General features: G+C 40.5%; 1 protein-coding gene across 4 annotated transcripts in view; it reads left to right on the plus strand.

Moving 5' to 3' along the window:
* Nucleotides 1-21,528, plus strand: part of pard3bb (par-3 family cell polarity regulator beta b) — a 243,915-nt gene that overhangs the window by 185,776 nt on the left and 36,611 nt on the right. The window lies entirely within an intron of this gene.

The following is a 21,528-nucleotide window of genomic DNA, read 5'->3' on the forward strand; positions in this document are numbered from 1 at the left end:
ATTACCATTTCATTGATTCATGGTTATGGGTTAGCTGTCTTTTATAGCAAAATTATGTTTGCCTAAAAACAATTATCAAACAAAAAAAGCCACACCGCAAGTTTGTTTCCAAGTGAGTGCATTGTGTGCTTGTGGGTGGGTGTGTGTATTTTGGAAGACAACAACAGACTTTCTCCCTTAGGAGAAGGGAACTAAATCAACAGGGCGCTGTTGTCACATTTGCGTACACACACAGTCCTACACAGAGGGTACGGAAGCCAATTGTTATAGTGGGCGGTGTGACAGCCTTTATTATAGGATTTAATTATAATGAAAAGCCATCTACAGTAATTTTTCCTGTACTTTGGACTTAGATATGTCTGTTCATTTACAGTTAGTCATTGAATACTAATGGCATTTTGTAGTGTGATGCAGAATGAAATAGCATGGGAGCCTCAGATTTAGAACATACTGAGGTCGTGCAACTGCTCACTTTTATTTTGATTAATCTCTAAACTTGTATATATGATGTGAAAGGATTTCTGGGCACATGCTGGAATGGATTTTTTGCCTAACAGAACCAAATATAAATTGCCTATGACTGCTTTAAAAATATGAAATGAAATGTTCTTTGGTCCTAATCTATCACGCTGTTCACGTTGTGCCTTTTTTCTTCTTCTTTCTTTTAAGACATACTGTAGTTATTTCATAACATAATTTTTATATTGTGGTGTTTGTTGTTTGGAAGATTGATAATCAGCAAACACTTTTTTTATAGACAGTCATGAGACTATCAGGTCAAGGAAAAGAGGGGATTTTTTTTAATCTTAAATGAAAAATCATATATTCCCAGCACTGACCTTTCCCCTTCATGTAACTTAATAGTGTAACTGTATTGTGTGTTCACTGTATTACAAGATGAATGCCAAAACTAGAACCTCAACAGTAAAATGTCCTAGTCTTGCTGATTATATTTATCTGTGTTATAGTAACCTGTATTCTTGCATTTAGAAACAATTGGCTTAAAAAATGTTCTTTCCATGGAGTCAAAGGCTTGCATTAGATACAGATTCAGACTACTTCTCTCCATTCTGTCTCTGTCTTTTTTTCCCCAATCTTCTAAATGGGCCCCTCTCATAGTGCGCCTGACAGTTGCTAAGCACATATCTCGGTAAGAAGAGCCTTTTAGCTGCCTAAGTCCAAGTCAATACCACCCCCACAAATATTGGCAAACAAGAACAAATGTGTCAGCTGTAATGAAAGTTTTTTTTATTCCAAATCCAACCAATAGGAATGAGCGTTAGGACAACACAATGATTCATCTGTTTGTCTGCCTCTATAATTCACAACCTTATCTTTGTCTTCCTGTCCATGTCCTCCTTCTAATTCCTGTTATTTTAAAAACTGCTCATGTTTAGTACTTGAAAACTATTTTTCAAGTACTAATTGTTCACCATGAGCTTCTCTCACATTCTCTGCCACTCTCCAAGTTTGGGTAGTGTGTCTAATGTGTTTACCATTTAAAATTGAGAAGACCACAGACCCACTTTGGCGTTAAAAGCATTAACAGTACTACTGGAATTCAGAGTTGAGCTCATTAAGCCCTCGTCTGATGATGACTCGGTCCTACTCATCACAGTTGCTGGGCCGGCTGGTTCACTCCAGTTCTCCATTGGTAAATGGCTTACGAGGAAGGATTCCTCTGTCGTAGCTTTATTCTTGTCTGTGGGTTTGGTAAAGAACAATTGTTAGGACTTCAGTGTTGACTTGAGATTACTAACTTTGCTAGAGTGCAAAAGGGGTAGTCCACTTTAATTTGGGGTTGTTCGTGGTGTGATGGGGTTCAAGTTAGCTTTTTTAGGCAGAGCAGCAGATTGGTGACAATTAACGCAGACTAGTCTTTAATCAAGGTGTCACGATATGTTGGAAGTTTCTCCTTGCATTAAGAATTATCTTCCATTTTGGTTTGCTTGGGTTGCTTGAGAACTGTAAGTGGTATAACTTATGTTGTCCGTTCATTGTTAGCTGATTTTGGTTGTTTGCGTTCTTCACCTGCTAGCTAGGTTGCACGTGGCTGTTGATTCGATATAATGGTGATTGTTGAACGCCTTTGCTCACGTTTGTATTTTATGTGCATTATTTACTAGGGATGCACCGAACCCAGATTTTTGGGGTTCTGCCGAATACCGAACCTACTGGTTAAGATTCTGCCGAACCCCGAACCAAACCGAACCCTACTCCCATTCTTAACACAGTAAACACATTAATGAAGTAAACGTCCACAGCAGTGCATTTTTCATTGTATTTTAACTGTAAAAAATAAAAAAGAATAAGCAACATTATGCCTGGCACACAAGTGGGAAAAACTATTTTTGACAAGGCCTATGTTTACCCTATCTCAAGATCCAACCAATATCCAAAATATTAGCCTTTTAGATTTATAATCCCATAAAGTAGGCTACCCCCACGCTCTATTCACATCGTAGGAAAGTACATCGCTATCGCCAGATGAGTGACAATTTTGTTTTGCAAACTTTCGCTAACCAGTGTATGATGAAGGCATGTTGGGGGGGGGTGGAATTAGAAAGCTACCGTTAGCTAACGAGCAGCAGCCGGCCATTCGGTCGCTCCGCTCCCGCTGTAGGAAGACTCATTTCCAGAGAGAACAGCTGACAGCCTGGGAGAGGCTCTGTCTGGTTAACACCAGTTTTTAGCTGTGACTGTCCTTCCTTTGCCGTACCTGAAGTTGCTGCATTTTGGCTGCTGTCTGGAGATTCCGTCATGCACTACTCGTATTCTTTCGGATGTTTCATACCCAAATGACTTAACAGCGGCAATGTTGTGTATTGTTTAGGGTCCTCGCCACCACGAGACCAATCGGCATTGCAAATTGAACATTTAGCTCGACTTGAATGGCCCAGGAAAGTACTGCCAAACAACATTTTTTCTGCTCACAAGTTCCATTTTCATTTTCTCACAGCTTACTGCCGTTGCTAGGTTGCTACTGCATTCCGTCTAGCTACAACTACGTCATTACGTCGACCACGTAACTCTAGAAAGACTAGTGAAGTAACAAGATAGTTCAGTCCAAGATGGCGGAGTGGCGGAGCTGCAGCTCTGTCATGGGTGCGTTTGTTTGCAATGGAACGTTCTATTGAGTTTCGCCTCTTGTTACTTCTATACACTTTGGCAAGAGCAGAAACTCAACATAACGTTTGCCTCTTTTTCTCGAGTTTCGCCTCTCGTTACTTCTCTTTGGTACCGTTCGGTTCGGTCAAAAAAAATTCTAACGTTCGGCAGTACCCGAACTCCGTCAAAAAGCCCAAAGTTCGGCCGAATTCCGAACCGAACTCTGGGTTTGGTGCATCCCTATTATTTACATGCTACAGTAGTTACACTGCATTAAGATAATGTAATTAGTGGGTTTATTGTTATTATTTGCTAGCCTATATATAATTCATATGCATTGTGTATGGTAGCCTTTACAATGTTACAGTATTAATTTACAGCATTTGACCGGCATAAATTTGGCACATGTCAGACCGGCCGGTCGCCCGTCATGGCCGATCACATGAAAATCGGCCAATTCCGGTCACCAGCTGGTCAGTCGGTGCATCTCTAGTACATAACTATATAATTGTGTCAATTGGTGTTTATTCTCTTGTAAATGTTTGATCTGCATGTCTTTGGACTGTTGGAAGAAACCCACACAGAAACAGTGAGAACTAACTAACCAAGGCTCAGAATTGGGATTTGTGGGTTTAAAAAAAAAAAAAAAATCCTCTCCTGATACTGCATGGAAGTGTGTGTGTGTGTGTGTGTGTGTGTGTGTGTGTGTGTGTGTGTGTGTGTGTGTGTGTGTGTGTCCAGCCAGCTGCTCCCTACAGTCCTTTATTTTCCAGTAGATCTAAAGTTCTCTCCGTCTAATGACGCTTTGAAATCAGATTCAATAGTTTCCAACCAGACAGGCCGAAGGTTTTTATTTACTAACTTGATATTCCATTTCTCCTACACTCACATAAAGACATGAACGCATGCAGGAATAAGTTAAGAGCCTGGCAATAAGTTGAGTTTGAATGAACATAAACTAACCACTGTCATTCTGGTGTCAAACATGATATGCTTATGTCATTTCAAGCATAGCAACAACCTTTTTTAAAATATGTATGATAAATAGATGGCTGAATTGAACTTTTCTACATTAAACATTAAGAAATATGTACAGTACCTTTGTGATTGTTATTGATAAATAAGTTATCCATGGCACCATTATCTTTAGTTCACCCTCCCTTGTTCTATGGGTTGCAAAAATGGAATTGGTAATTTCAGTAGCAGCCCTTTTTTCTCTGCTTTCCTCTACAGATAATCATGGGCAGGCAGCATTTAAAAGCAGGCGTCGCTCTTACCTTCAACAAATAATGTCAGGAAAACATCTGGAATAAATTCAGTTTGGTTGTTATTGGCAGTAAAGATCAAAAATGGCAAGAAGCTCCTGGACATAAAACTGGCAGAATTGCTCATCTGTACCGCCTCCAGATGTTGCCCATACACGGTTATAAGAGGATCTTTTATCATATCCTGTTGATCAAGACTGAATTCCCTGTACTGTCAGAACTATGTCCTGTCCTGTGCTGTATGTAGACTGCTCTGCATGCCCTTGTTTGTGTGTCTGCCACTTTGTTTTTACTGTAAGCGTTTTCAGTTTGTGTGTGTGTGTGTGTGTGTGTGTGTGTGTGTGTGTGTGTGTGTGTGTGTGTGTGTGTGTGTGTGTGTGTGTGTGTGTGTGTGTGTGTGTTTCTGGAATTCCTCTTTGTCTTTTGGTTCAAGGTTTCAATCTTCTGAACTGGGTCCAATATTCTCTTTAACCTTGTCACTGTAACCACCAAGAGACCATTGTCTGATTTACAATAGGATTTGGGAAAAACCCACCATGTGATTCCCATAACCTTTCTTATTTTTATCTTGCCTTTTTGCCCATTTTAAACTTACTACTGTAAAATATCTTCCCTTTTCTCACTTTGATCCAGTTGTCGCCTCTCTTTGAATATGGGTTGCATTTGTTGGTCATTTAGCCCACCTTACCTTTTAAAGACTTTATAAAGGCTTCAACAATTGTGTATTCCCTGTATAGTGTGACATTTTAATTCCCACAACTTCCCTTTTAATGATTTTTTAGAAAACACAGCTTCAGATGAAGTTTAAATAGGTCATAAATACTGGGTCACTGACAGTGTTGACCTGGGCAAAGACAGAGTTTTTTTTACAATGATAACACAATTTAGTTCACATTTTGTGTGTATGTGGGTACATTAGTCATGAGTATCACCAATAGAGACCCATGACTAACAATGAACACAGTTTTTCCATCCTGTAGAAGCAGAATAAAACATTGCCACTGTACAGAATATCCCTCTATTTGGAGCTTATGTTTGACCATGAATAGATGAATTACTTTTTATAGTGTCATGTTGTGGTACACCCTATAGTTTTACATGATGTACAATTAATAGTCTCTATATTTAACAAATGATCATTCCTGTTAAATACAAGTCAGCTTGCATTCATACCCTGCACATATACTCTACAGTGCAGTTGGTATATGATACAAATATTAGAACAGTGTTGTGATTTTCATTGATTTAGATCATGCACGTAGGATTTTACTAATGGTAACCTTTGTTTATTGCCAAACAGTGATGTCTTTTTTATTGGCAAAGTCAGGCACCTGGCCTCAATTCAACTCAGAATGTGTTTCACTTACTGAAGACCAAACTTCAAGTAAAAATCCCCAAAACTACCAAGAACTAAAAAAGGCTTCAGTACAGGATTATTGTAGCATCACCAGGATGTTAGTGTCTACTGATATTAATGGGTTGTAGACGTCAGCCAGATGTTAACTGAGGGGTATTTAAGTTTATTAAAGTTACTTTGTTTACTATGTATTAAAAGGGCTAAGATTTTTGCAGTTTTGATCCGATTGAATATTAGCCCATATACTTTCTGACCACGCTGGTTGTAGTTGGTAGTGTGCATGAGCTACCTTTACAGGTAATAATTCCAATAACATTTTCTGCTTGGATAAAATGTATTCTCTCATTACAGTGCTATAAATTATACATGCATATATACGGCAAACCTCTAAAATTAGACATTTTGTCCATACCTTTGAGTCGTACTCGGCCATCTTTTGTATTTGTATTTATAGTAATGCTGGGGCAAACAAAACCCCTTTGCCCACCCTCTCTCTGTACTCGCACTGTCTCACACACACACACATACACACACACACACAAAAAAAACACACAAACACTTTTCTTTGCAACCCCTAAACTGTTCATGTGATTTCAGCCATTATAAAATAGAAATAGCCGAGCTACCTTGGGTGTTTTATAGGTGAACATGCGGGGACTCGAACCCCAACTCTCGATAAGTAGAAAGGGACATTAGTAAACCTTGAAACTGAGTGTAGCTCTTTGTTATAACAGACAGGGTTAAGAGAGCTGTTTGTGCTCCACATAAAAACTGTTTTTTTACCTCCCTCTCAATCCATTTTTCTCTCTTTGGTTCATGTTCTTTCAGCATTTTGTCCCTCTATTAACCTCTCTGTCGCCCATTCCTCTCTTTCCAATAAGAGGTACATCATTATTTTCTTATTAAATATGACATTGGAGATTAACCCTATGGGGCTTACAATGTTGTATACAACACTAAATTATTAGACTGGGTAAACCCAGCCAGATCTGCAATTTTGCGGGGACCAATCACAAACTGGCTTATCCAGCTGCCGCGCTATTGGCGGGTTTAACATGATGACGATAAAGAAGCGACGGCAAGCAGCTTCTTGTTTACATTCAACATAGCGGCCACCAAAGCGCAGCACCCCATTGATGCCGCTGTTGCTACGTCACCCGGATCGTTTGTTTGATTGGTTGAAGGATTATCCAATTTGAGTACAGAGCAAGGTTATTATAGTTTCGCATTTTTCATTAGTTTTTATTTTTATTTCGTTTTGACTTTTTGTTTTCAAATTCAGTTTAGTTTTAATTCGTTTTTAAAGCAGGTTGGCCATTTTATTTTTTGAAAATGCTTAGTTTTAGTTTAGTTTTTATTAGTTTTAGTCTTAGTTATAGTAATATGGGTTATTTGTCAGGGACAAGATGAAAAAAGGTCAGAAAAAGTATTGTGTAATAATAACTCAACAAAAACATCATACAATTTTAGAAATATGTATTCACAATGTATTCAACAATAACACCAGTACATACAATGTACATATGATGATGAGCACAAATATGTAAACAGTCTACACAAGACGCAGCAGTAAGTGCAAAATGTGTTAGTAACGTGTTCCAGGAAAAAACCTAAATAGCCACCAGACTAATGAAGACAGACATCAACAGGAGTTTTGAACTTTGGTTCAAGTAAAGTGTTGAACTTTTGGAAGTCAGTCAACTCACACAGTTGTGTAGACATCCCAGTATCAACACACATATTAACCCACGCTTCTTCACGCTTTTAGTGTTCATGCGTATTTACTAACCAGCAGCTATCGGGTCGCCGGTGAAAGCCAGCCTGTAGTGTTCTCTGTCCTGCAGTTGTCTCCGTCATGCTGCCTGGCCATACATCCATGCCCGTAACGTTACCGGGGTTAGCTTCTGTTTTGGGGAAAGGGGGCTTTGCGTTCTCCTTGCCCTGTCACTGCTTGTTAAGGTAAGCTAGGTTAGCCTCCTTATGTGCGCTTCTCAAATGTACTTTCAAATTTGTGAGACTTTCCCCTTTAATAAATTGTCCACGTATTTTACCACCTTCCACTGTGAGGCACTTGCTTTTATCTGACACAGTCATAATCAAATAGGACTCTGCCGCTTTCTTCTGACGTACGCCATGATGCCAGGCGAGGGCATGCATGGGCCAGGGACCCGGGCATGTTGTGTTCAATTTAACGTGGAATGTCAGAATTTCTTGGTTCCCAGTGGGAAACTATATGTCTACGGCATAGACTGAATAAAACCGGTCTATGGTCGGAAATGTCAACTCTGAAAGATATAACGTTATTTGCTCTGTGAAAGACATTGACAAAGACGAAAACTAAGGACGTTTACTTGATAATTTTATTTCATTTGAGTTAGTTTTGCAAACCGACATTACAGTTCTAGTTTAGTTATCGTTTTTTTTTTGTAATGCCTCGTTTTTATTTTTATTTCAGTTAACGACAATGTTTTTTCCCACCCAGTTTTCGTTATTTCGATCGTTTTCGATTATAACCTTGGTACAGAGTCATTTGAACTATGCCCGTTGATCACGCCTCTTGTGCAGTAGAAAATACAGAGGACACTCCCCAGACTAATGTTCAATCTTAAAAGATTGAGCTTGGTCTGGTGATAGCCAGACTATCAAATTATACCTTTTATGTCAAATTCAATAGCTCCAAATCAATGCAGTTTAGAGACTTGTTTTTGCATCCAAGAGCTAAGATCTGTGGCAATTGAACAAGATCACAGAAGCGTTGTAATCCAGCCTGGAACTGAACTGCAGTGTCTTATTTGAACCTTCGTACAATAAATTCAAAATAATAAATCAAAAATGCAATCTGAGTGAGTGTGTCGACCAATCAGAAACTGTCTTCCTGACTATGGTCGAACACATGTAAATACTGTATAGTCTGAGCAAGTACAATGAAAAGCAGAATTTGAGAAATCAAGAGAGAGAAGGAAAACAAATGGAGAGTTTTGTTCTTCAACATGCCAACTGTGCCAAGTAAGACCATATTTCTCCAGTCTTGATTATTAATGCCAGCTCTGGGTGAACATAAATCCACAGGAATATTCTGTTCCACATTACCCAACCAAAGACTGCACTGTTGGCAGCACACGCACACGCACATGCATATGCACACACACACACACACACACACACACACACACACACACACACACACACACACACACACACACACACACACACACACACACACACACACACACAGCACACTCGCGGACTGCATTTCTAATCTGATGATTTGAAGGGGATGCATTTTAAACGGGACTAATTTGTAATTTCTTGCTCATTCAGCTTTCAAACATGACACATACAACCTGTCTTAGCCAGCCAGTATGCTAACACATGCAGTACATGAACACACTTAAAACACACATGCATATTTGCACACCCAAACACACACTCACACATACACTGCCAAGTTCAAGCACTAAACCACAGGGTTTCTCATGGAAAAACAGGTTAGTGTTATTAGAACCCATTGCTCAGACCATATTCTCTCCGTTTTTCTCTCTGTCTCTGTTAGTGTAATTAACTTATATTTAACTAGCAGCTCAATTGCATGAGTGAGACTTTTCTAAGCTAAGCATTCCTGCAGAAAAGGCTATTTATTTACTTTGCTGACAGATTTGACTAAGAATTAAATCACATTGCAAATTTTACTCATTGCTCAAATTGGATAAGGTTTAGTGTTTGGCATCTCTGGGTGAATTTATCATCTGACAAATCAGCATTATTCCAGAAACAGCAGGGTCAAACCTGCACTCCCTTGTTGGCTTCAGTGAATACAAGAATGACTGACTGGATGAAGACCTGAATGCTAATAAAGAAGATATGTTAGACTGTTTGTGAGCAGAGATCTGAATGACTAAGATAAGCTTGTTTGCAAAGGTTATGTGGCACAGGAATGACACAGACAGAATCGCGCTGAGAAACACACATACACATTTTCATGCAAAGACATGAACATACACACATGTACATAGTCATGCATCTGCAGACAAATACATACTTTGCAGTCAGACGGTGGTGTTTCCTGTGTGATCATGGGGTTGAGCCCAACGCTGTTCCTCACTCTGGCCTTATAAGGACAAGTAGAGCATTGGAACGGTACAAAAGTGCTGAATCTAATGGAACAGAAGGGAAACTGGGCTTATACTGATGGTCCAGAACAACTGCAAGATGAAGAGAAAGAGGGATCAGGATAGGGAAAATAAGAAGGGAGAGGGAAAAGGCAAATTCAAAGTAATTAGTGAGCAGTATTCTATATTTGACAAGTTTTCTTTTTAGTGTGGACTTTTGTTTTATTCTTTCATGTTCTTTTATTATTGCCTTTATTACCTTTCTTTACCTCCCTACCTCTCTTTTTCATCTCTATCCCACTGGTCTCTGTGTGTGTGTGTGTGTGTGTGTGTGTGTGTGTGTGTGTGTGTGTGTGTGTGTGTGTGTGTGTGTGTGTGTGTGTGTGTGTGTGTGTGTGTGTGTGTGTGTGTGTGTGTGTGTGAGCACGCCCAGCAGGAGGTTGCTATCCCCAAGTCAGACCAGATGGGATCAGTGCCGACTCAGTGGACCCAGACACATTGCTGCATCTACTGGGACTAGCATAGACATACTGAGACACACACTACAGATATGATATACATCCACTCACTGTCTCAGTCAATAATAGAGATACTCGCATGTTCAGACATTTATTGTTCCTCTGTCTCCCCTACATTATTTTTCTGTCTCTTTTCAGTCCCCCTGGACCTCTGTACCATTGAGCTAAATTCTCTCTCTCCCTCTCACACACACACACACACACACACACTCACACACATACACACTCAGTCATGAGGTAATCTTCAGCAAGGTTCGGTGGTTAAGACTGACTGGAGCAATTAACGACTGACTCATCGTCAGAGATTTGGAGCCATTAACAGTTAAATCATTCACACCGACTGACCGGGTAAGATGTGTGTGTGTGTGTGTGTGTGTGTGTGTGTGTGTGTGCGTACGTGCGCGTGCATGTGTGCCTGTGTGTGCTGGAGTGGGGCGGTCTAAGGGCCCAATGTAGCAACTGAGAAATCTCAAAATTTTTTGTGTGTGTGTGTGTGCGTGTGCGTGTGTGTCTATGTCTGTGTGTGTGGTGAGGAGCTAACACCAGGCTCACATGAAAGAGCCACTGCAGAACATCAAGCTAAATGCATAACCATTTTGAGTCAGACTGGTCTATGCCAAGTCACACAGCCTTCGTTTGATTTGGCTGGAGAATAGTGGAAGCAAACCTGGTGTTGATAGAGATCCCCTTACACACACACACACACACACACACACACACACACACACACACACACACACACACACACACACTTATCCAAGCAAGTATAAATATCTAAAACAATACAATCATGACCTACAGTAAGCCTACTTCTGTCACACTCTTGCAACAGTAAGACTCACTGCACTGATGGAATGGCAGCGGTCCTTTACAAACACTTGATCCAGAGTTGGAGCTTACATCTTACAGTTTGTCATGCTGTTCTTTTCTCACCAAAGTAATCAGTTAGATCAGTCATATCTGTTTATCTAACAAGGGGACATGTTCTGACTCTGTTGGAATAAATCTCTTCTTATGAAAAGACAGAAGCATAGTTGTCGTTGGGTCACACTTTTTTTGTCAATTGTAACTGTAAAATTCACCACGTTAATTTCAAATAAACCAGATCCACCATGTAGTAAACAACAGCTGTAACTGATGATCATTTTCATAATGGATTACTCTGCAGATTATCTTCGCAATTAATTGTTTTGTCCATAAGATGTCAGAATCTTTTAGAACTAAGTCCACCACAACTTTGCAGAGCTCCAGGTGAACTATTTACAGTAAATATCTTGTTTTGTTGGCCAACAGTCTAAAAACAAAGGGATTCAGTTTATCATATGTGACTAAGAAAATACGTCCTCTTGTTTCAGTATTTGCGATTCAACTCCTAGGCAAATCTGTGTACTTTAAGACTATTAAAGTGCTGGTGTCAGCTAAAACATTTTCTTAGAATTTTATAAAATCAATAATCAGCAGTATTAACACTTAAAGTATTACCAACAACACATGCACAGACACAGAAATTATTTTAAAGCAACACTATGTAACTTTTAGCTGCAGATGTAGTTCCAATGAGACAACCTGTAGGGCTAAAAGTTACATAGTGTTGCTTTAATACACTACCCACACATATAATGATCTATCACCCACACAGGGAAGAGCACCAACTTGTGGTGCCCAGTTAATTAAACTCTGAGAACAGAACAGAAACGTTGTTACAGTCAAGTCTTTTCTCCAAATTCAGATGAAATCAAGAATTATGGGCAATCATCACTGCCCATAATTCTATGCCCTAGGGAATAATTTGATGACATACTGGTGGATTATCAGATAGCAACAGAATACACAAGGTCATTTAAGAGAAAAGAGTTGGGTAAAAGAAAGATGAGATGGGATTTAATTTGAGGGAATGAGACGACAATTGGACAGAGCAAGAGGTAGAATTCATGAAGGGAAAATGAGAAGGGAGGGAAAAAAATACAGGAGTAATGTCAACAAATGAGCGAACTGTTGAGGGTCAGAGATGGACAGAAAAGTTCAAAAGAGGCAGGGAGAATGAGGTGATGAGGTAGATGAAATCAAGAAAGAAATAAAGAGAGAAGGGAATAGGGGAAGGGAGGGGGTGAAACGGCAAGCATGAGTGGTGCGGATGGATAGAGGGAGAGAGAAAAAGACTGGAAAGGGAGAGTTATGCGTTGGGTCATTATGAAGGAATGTTAATATGATTAGTGAATGACTCTGACCTCGCTGTCTGGAACTGGTGCCTGGCTGGTCTGATGACTGCTGAATGTCTGATACACACACACACACACACACACACACACACACACACAATAGAATATAAGGATGAAAACATAAATCAGACATATGCCAAAAACAGACACACACACAGTGCATGGAAGAATAAATGCATGCTTTCACATTAACTCAGAAGTATGGAAGCATGTCTGAATACACATATTTCCTCTTAAAAACACACACAGAGACAGAGATCACAGATCTCCCTTACTGGCATGTGTGATTTGTGTCTTCTCTCTGCCAGCAGGGAAGAATGAGTCAACATGTCCTGACTTATTATCTGTGTTTAACATGCATGATTCCTTACAGTCTGATAAAGTTTGGGTCAAGATCCAGAACTGCTCATGAATCTGTGGTTGCTGGGTCCCCACATGACTACTTCAGTAATTTGTTATTGCCTTGGTCCCAGGGTGAGAGACAACATTCATCATGTAGGCCCTGACATGAAAAACTGAAGAAGCCTTTGTTCCATGATTTAAATCTTTGGCTATGAACCAGTAACCTTAACAGAAGTTTACTGTGTTCTATTAGCGTAGGAAGTTACAGTTGTTGCACACCCCAATAGGATGTGTTTGCTTCTTGTCATTGTCTTTTGAAAGCCAATTCCCTCTGCCCAACTCCACATGCTTCTTTTATTATTCCTTTCTTGCAGTATTACACCTGATTCACTTGAAGTTGTGGTGATTAATAAATACTCTCTCGGACAATCACATCACAGGTCACATAATTCTGAAAAAGCTGTCCCAATCGCAGGGAAGCATAACAACAGTAGTTCAAATGGAAAGACAAAGTAATTGTATTGTTGCTAGGAGAACGGCTATATTTTATATTTGTTTTTATCATAAAACTCCATGAAGAAATAGTGATATTTACCCAAGAACAAAAAAGCAGTTAACCTTTGATTCCTTTGTTTAAAATGGCCATGCTTTATATATATGAGTCAATGGCTATTGCTCCCAGAGATCCAAGCCTTGCATATGTTTTCATCTGGTATATTCAGCAAAGGGCCATATCAATATCACAAGCAGAAATAGAAATGATCCTTTAATCTAGCGTGAAAGCCTCTCTTGTTGCAGTGCTGTTGGCAGAAACGGTTGAAATAATACAGTTTACTCTGTAGAGTTCAGTTGCGGATGTGGCCATGGTTGTGAGTTTAGATTGGTGTGTGTGGTGTTCCCTTCAGGCACAGCTTATGCATCTTGATGTTGTTACGTCTTATCAAATCTTGATTTCTATTAGGCTCTCAGGACATCTATTTAGGCTTTGAGAAAGATGCCAAAAAGCAAACACACACACACCAACATCAACACCCACACCCTCATCCAGGTATGTGTGTAAAGAGTGATGAGTTTTGGTCCAGCGGAGAGTGTTATCACCACTGGCCACTGCACTGTGGACAGGACAGATAGCCAACTGCGTGTGTGTGTGTGTGTGTGTGTGTGTGTGTGTGTGTGTGTGTGTGTGTGTGTGTGTGTGTATTTGTAGATTGTTGGCTCAGCTGTGTTGTCGAGGACACACAACTTAGTGTCAAATATGTGTACCCGTGAGCACACTGTATAGCGAGGATAAAGTGTGTGTGTTTTATTTGGAGATTGTCAGCAATTCTTAAAGCAGCATGCAGCTCTTGAGCTTCTGAGAGAAATATCTGACGTTGAAATATGGTGAGTCATCTGGTAGATAAGAAATACTGAGAGATGGAGAGGAAAGGACGGGATATTGAGAGTCATACACTAGTGAGTGTCAGTGAGTTTCACAATAAGAGCAATTTTTAAAGAAGTCTAGATGTCTAAAGAGACTGAGTGAGGTAGTGGGAGATAGAGAGTCACCTGAAAGTCATATGGAGTAAATGGTGTGCTGCAAAGCCAGGGAGAGGATGTTGAGGAGCATCAGGAACACAGACATGTCTTTTTAGCCTCCAGTTAAATACTTGAAAGCTGCAGTACTGTAGGTATAGTTTTTATGTATGACATATCAGCTACCTCTTAGTTAAGACACTGCGTACGTTTTGATAATCTATTTAATCATAATGGCAATGAGAACAGGGATTGTTCTCGGCACAAAATAAAACTTCACCAAAAATAACAAATTTCCCCATAACAACAGTGAGGATGAGCTACATTCACCAACAATGGTTACACCTCTCACGGCCAGATACATAAAACTGTGTGCATGCACAAAAACAGAAAAGCATGTGCATTATTTTCGTCAGATTTATAAAGCTGTGTATTCTGTGGTTCTGTTTCATAATTCAAAACCAACACTAGAGAAACTTTACGTTTTTCCCACTTTCTTCTCCACCTTATCATTTCACTTGCATTCAGCTTTTGAAAACTGAGTGTACGTCTGGTCTGAAGTATGCGTGAGATGCACACATTCTCATTGCACGTTCTTCTTGTATAAATATCTCCACCCCAAGATTCTTTGGTGAAAATGCCTTAAAGGGGTGATAGAATGATTATATAGGGTATTTCACACTGTTCCTTATGGTCTCCTAATGGGGTATGTAACATTGGTTGGGCTGAAAATGGCCTGGTTGATATTTTATTGGCAATTATGCATCCCTGTGTTTTGGCCCTATTTGTAACAAGAGCTTTTCTTCCAAATATGGTATGCTCGTGAATATTTAGATGAGCTGCGCGCTGATTGGTTGAGCGAATTGTCATACGCAGACATTAGAGATGCGCGCTGATTGGTTGAGTGAATCCCCAATACACACACATTAGAGAAGCGACAGAATCTCATATTCCAGACACTGCAATGTTTTATTACCAAATTCACTTCTGAGACTTTTTATGTGAGAAATCAACTATATAAAGCTCAAATATGGGCCGTTTTACCCAAATTGATGGCTAATTGCTAGGGGTGTGACGAGACACTCGCTCACGAGACAAGACGAGACACGAGATTGGGGTCACGAGAACGAGACGCGATCTTAACACTAATTTAAAGAAAACTTCAGTTAAGAAATATGACTGGGACAAATAGTCTTTACTCAGAGAACCAAGGTTACAAGCTAGGGGTGTGACGAGACGCTTACTCCACGAGACGAGACACATCACGAGATTGGGTTCACGAGAACGAGACGAGATTTCTCGTCGAGGTGAAAAGTTGTCTCGTGAGGCGATGTGATGTCAGCGTGATGGAGCGTGGAATTACTATTGAAGATCCCCCTGCCACTTTTAAATCATTTGTGTGGCAACATTTTGGTTTTCCTGCGGAAATAATAAACAGCGAAAGAGTGACAGACAAGACGAACACAATATGTAAACATTGTAAGAAAAAATGCTGTATACCGCGGCTAACACGAGCACTATGCAAAAACACTTACAGCACCACCACAGCTCTCTACTAACTACTGCACCCGCGACTCGCGGGTGCAGTAGTTAGTAGTACGGCATTTTTTTCTTACAATGTTTACATATTGTGTTCGTCTTGTCTGTGACTCTTTCACTCTTTTCACCTCGACGAGAAATCTCGTCACGCGAGATCTCGCGAGATCTTGTAAAACGAGATCTCGTCACACCCTTACTAATTGCAAATATGTTAAGACGTATGGTAAGTGTCGGACTTCAGCGGCGGTGCTGCTGCCTCGCCGCCCGGCCTGTCTTCCTTCACAGAACCCGGCCTGCTGTGAGCTCCGTTAGGCTGGCAGCCCTGACAGAGCTCCAGGGGCTGTAACTGCCCTCTTCCTGCTAGCTAAATGGGCCGTTGTGTGAGAGTGAGAGCGCGGTCAGTGCGCTTGTTACACCAGCAATCTCTTACCACATGTTACACACAATGTCACGCCACGTAGCTATACAACATCTAAATGTCTTATAAAGCTAACAACGGTGTCCGATTTCAAGTTAATATTTGTGAAGTTTAGCTAGGTGTTTCGTTAGCTGCGACTGTCACTTCAATCCTTTCTATGTGTAGCTACAAATCATGGATAGTTAGCTTCATTTTTGGTCGTAATTCGAGTATATTTACAGTTTGAATTTCGTCACGCCACTTACACAACATCTAACTAAATGTTTTATAAAGCTAACAACGGTGTCCGATTTCAAGTTAGTGAATATTTGTGAGCTGTAAGGTTTTCATTAGCTGCGACTGTCCCTACAATCCTATGTGTACAAGATTGCGGCTAGTTAGCTTAATCTTTGTTCGTAATTCGAGTATATTTACAGTTTGAATTTCGTCACGCCACTTATACAACATTTAACTAAATGTTTTATAAAGCTAACAACGGTGTCCGATTTCAAGTTAAAGGAACACGCCGACTTATTGGGAATTTAGCTTATTCACCGTAACCCCCAGAGTTAGACAAGTCGATACATATCCTTCTCATCTCCGTGCGTGCTGTAAGGCTGTCTGACGGCTCCAGCGGCATCAGGCCAGCACAGAACATGCAGGTGAATGGTTCCAGCAATCCTACTACTCCGAATCAGTGACAAAATAACGCCAACATGTTCCTATTTACGTGTTGTGATTTGTAGAGTCACAGCGTGTACAAAAAACAACGTAACATGAGACACAGCCGTCTTCTAACTGTAAACAAACCGGGAACTATATTCTCAGGCGGAAGAATATAGTACTTGGGCGGAGTGATATGCTTGCAGCAAGCCTGTCTGAGAATATAGTTCCCGGTTTGTTTACTGTTAGAAGATGGCTGTGTCTCATGTTACGCTGTTACGTTTACAACATGTAAATAGGAACATGTTGGCGTTATTTTGTCACTTTTGTCACAATTCGGAGCAGTAGGCTAGTTGGAACCAGTCACCTGCAGGATCTGTGCTGGGCTAAGCTAATGCTGAAACCGTCAGGCAGCGTTACAGCACGCACAGAGATCAGAAGGGTATGTATCGACTTGTCTAACTCTGGGGGTTACGGTGAATAAGCTAAAGTCCCAATAAGTCGCCGTGTTCCTTTAATGAATATTTATATAGCACCGGCGCTGAACTCCGACACACAGACGGACAAAATTTGCAATTAGCCATCCATTTTCGTAAAGCGGCCCATATTTGAGCTTTACATAGTTGATTTCTCGCATAAAAAAGTTTCAGAAGTGAATTTTGTAATGGAATAGCAGAGATCTGCGTGACCTAGCTACAGTAGATTCAGAAGACTACCTGATCTCAGGTCAGTTGTGTAGCCTATGTAAATGTTGTGGCGTGACCGTTCCCTTAATACACCCATGGGCTGACAAAGGTTCCGGTTTTTGGGAGGTTGACGTCAACTTCCAGCTTTGTTGAGATTCACCCGTTTTCAGCGGCAGTTTCAAATATGAGATTTTCATAGTAAAGGGGTGTCAGTGGGACTTTGAGCTTCTATGTATGTCCTATTTACCCACTGAACTGTTGTTATTCAACTATGACAGGGTGAAATCAGTTTTGCATTCTATCACCCCTTTAAAACCTTCTTGTTCCTTTCACTGTTGTTTACCTGGAAGCCATATGTGAAGTTAAGTCGTGTAGATTTTATGTTTTACATTGTCCCATAGGATAATGTGAGTGTGTAGGTTGACTGCCTTTATGAATTAGCCCAGTGGTGACCTGCCCATGGCATACCCCGCCAGTTGGGATCGGCGACACCGTACAGGATCAAGGGGTATAGAAAATGCTTGGATAAAATTAGGAAATAATGCCCAGTTTATTTCAAGTGTAGGTCATGGCTTTTAATGTTGTTATTAGGGGTGTGACGAGACGCTTACTCCACGAGACGAGACACATCATAAGATTGGGTTCACGAGAACGAGACAAGATTTCTCGTCGAGGTGAAAAGTTGTCTTGTGAGGCGATGTGATGGAGCGTGGAATTACTATTGAAAATCCCCCTGCCACTTTTAAATCATTTGTGTGGCAACATTTTGGTTTTCCTGCGGAAATAATAAACGGCAAAAGAGTGACAGACAAGACGAACACAATATGTAAACTTTTCACCTCAACGAGAAAGTCACGTTTTAATCTCGCGAGATCTCGTACAACACCCCTAGTTGTTATGTTTGATCAAATCTAAATTTATATTTAGCTCTCATGTCTTCTAATCACACTTTGAAAAAGATGGCAACAGTCAAACATACACACGGACAGTTTTTTCTAGGTGTGTATATCGTGATGACTTGTTTTGTGTAGATTTAATGCCGCTGGATGCTGCATGTTTACCTAGAGGTGAATGCATTCATGCAAACACCACTTTTTCTCGTTGTAACTATAAAATCTTACAGTACACATTTGATTTATGTATTACTTTTCTCTTGTTTTTCTCTGTCGGTACAGATTAGCTTTCAGATTTTTTTTTGCCGATAAAGCAACCCAAAATTACAGTTGAGAGAGAAAGTGTTATCTTTAAACATGGGGAAGAGTGCATGTCAGGGCAAGATTCAGTAAGAGTTGCACAGAAATAAAAAAAGGAAACTCAAGTCACATGCTGAGATATTGAGAGAGTGGGAGCTTATGTAAGTGTGGCATTTCAATACAGCTGTCCAAAATGCTGACTGAAAGGAAGTCAGTTTTGCTTAATGTTTTTTTGTGATAAAAAATAGACATATTGCTAAAATGCCGGGGAAAGTTTCACTCCAAATCAGTGTAACTAGTGAGGCAAGGAAAGCTTTTCAAGTTTCACTCTGGTCTGCATTTTGTGGTATTTTCTCTTTTCAGCTTTTCAACCCAGTAACATTTAGGCCTTTTAATACTGAAACCGTTTGCCAATTTTACTTTGGACTGCTCTTCTTTAAATCAGGACAGTAAAATGTTTTCCTACCTTAGTGTTTTTTATTAGTATTAAAGTGAAGCAGAGGTAGACTGAAAGTGATTAGGAAAAAAGTAATTTGGGTTGGAGCTGAACCCTCTGCTGTGGTTAACGCATCCATAACCTAAAGCTAGCTACTTAGCTATAACTAATTATAGCTGAACACAAACTAAAATGTAATAACACTTTATTATAAGATTTAAAAAGCTGTTATTTTGCTAATTGTCAACATTTAAAACATATAAGGTTTTGCAGGAAACTTCCACTGTTAAGAAATCAAGAATAGGTAGTTTCCATCTTAAAAGTCTAGTTTCCTATTTCTGCTACTAGCATTGTAATTCGCTTTTTAATGTAGATATTTGTCTCCAACTGCTAACTCAAAACTAGCCAACCTCTTCAGTGAAGATGTCTCAATAGTGTTAGGGAATTCAAGCCAAGTCCCGATCACACACACACACACACACACACACACACACACACACACACACACACACACACACACACACACTCACACTCACACTCTTTCCATCTCCCTCTTCGCTCCCACTCTGTCCTCCCATCTGTGAGTTCAGATGAACAGAAGTCTCCCGTGGCTTTTCATTGGCCGAGCTCCACACTAAGAGGCGAGCTAATTGGCCAGCTGGGGCCCAGCCGGTTGTTGGAGGCAGGGCATTGGCCGATACAAGGGTCAAGTGACATGTCATTGGTCAGATTTGCGATAACCTGGCAGCACTTCAGGCTTTCCCTCTTGAGAAAAGCCTGGTGAGAAGAAAAGAAAAATAGGGAAAGACTGTTGAGCATAATTTGGCAATAGCTTTTCTGAAAAAAATGTAGATAATATGCAGCTTTTTAGTGATTTGAAAAGTGTGTTTGTGGGAGTTGCCAGTGTAATTGTAGTCCTTATGTGAATTTTCAAATAACCCTCAATCATGAGTTCCCAAATTGTTGGAGGCACTGTGTCACCTTCAGCTTCACCAATATATCAATTCAAACAGGCAAGAAGTCCCAGCCAACGGGTTACCATGACAAGCATGAGTGTGTGTGCATGTTTGTGTGTTTCATCTGTTGCTTTCACACTAAATCGAGACAAGATATTGATAATAAACAACACTAAATAAGGTTCTCTTGTTTTCCCCTCTTCAGGTATCTTTCTGCCTCCTCAGGAACACCGATTTAAATCCAACTCCCACTGTTCACCTTCTCTTTTTCCACCACCTCCATTCTTTGCCTATTCTTTCAGGGTCTCATATTTATTATAAAATTAAATATACTTTCAAATTCCACGCATAAAGCAACAGCTATGCTGCTTAAGGTTAGGTTAGAGAATGGTCTAATGTTGACAGTTGGTAGGAGATGAGATGCAAACAGCTTTGTTCATCGAAATCTTCTCCTTCTGAGGTTCTCTGGCACTACAACGTCACACTACAAACCTCCACCTTTGCTTCTAAAGGCGCTGACACACCAACCTGATTATCAGCCGTCGGACAGTCTGGCGAGTTCGGTGACTCGTGTCTGTTTGGTGTGTTCTGTGCCGTCGTCAGTCGGAGGAGCCGTCAGCGTACATTTTGGCCGATTTGACTTGTTGAATCGGCCAGTGGGCAGTCGGACTCAATAACCAATCTGATTGGTGGAGTGCTAGCCCTTGACTAGCAAATCAGTGCATGAGAAAACCGCAAGTATCTTCTTATTACTAGCCATCGTATTTTCTTCCATTCACTGTCGACACTCTCTGATGAAAACAATGACTGACGACAGCGTGCTCTGTGTTTACTAGGTCTAGATAGATGTTCCGTCATTTCCGGTTTTCATTTTTTGGGTGACAGTAGATTAGCGCTGCCTGCTGTTATGGAGACGTGTTATGGAGACGTGTTACGTCTTGCGTACGCGCTGAATTTACGCTCAAGTCGGCGTCGCTTCAGTGCGTTCCGAGGCAATTTTTTGACCAACTCGGGGAGACGAGAGCTGACTGATCAGTCCGACTGCCTTATCTGCCGACGGTCGGCCATCGGGTTGGTGTGTCAGAGCCTTAAGACAACAGTCAGCATTCGCAAAGCCACAGGAGGTCCTTGCCAGGAAAACACAGACAGTTCATTTTAGGAAGAACAGTCTTCACAGTCAGAGAAAGAGAGATGCAATCTCTCTTTCATTGTAGGTTAATATCTA

This window comes from Perca flavescens, chromosome 11, assembly GCF_004354835.1.
Source record: "Perca flavescens isolate YP-PL-M2 chromosome 11, PFLA_1.0, whole genome shotgun sequence".
Lineage (NCBI taxonomy): Eukaryota > Metazoa > Chordata > Actinopteri > Perciformes > Percidae > Perca > Perca flavescens.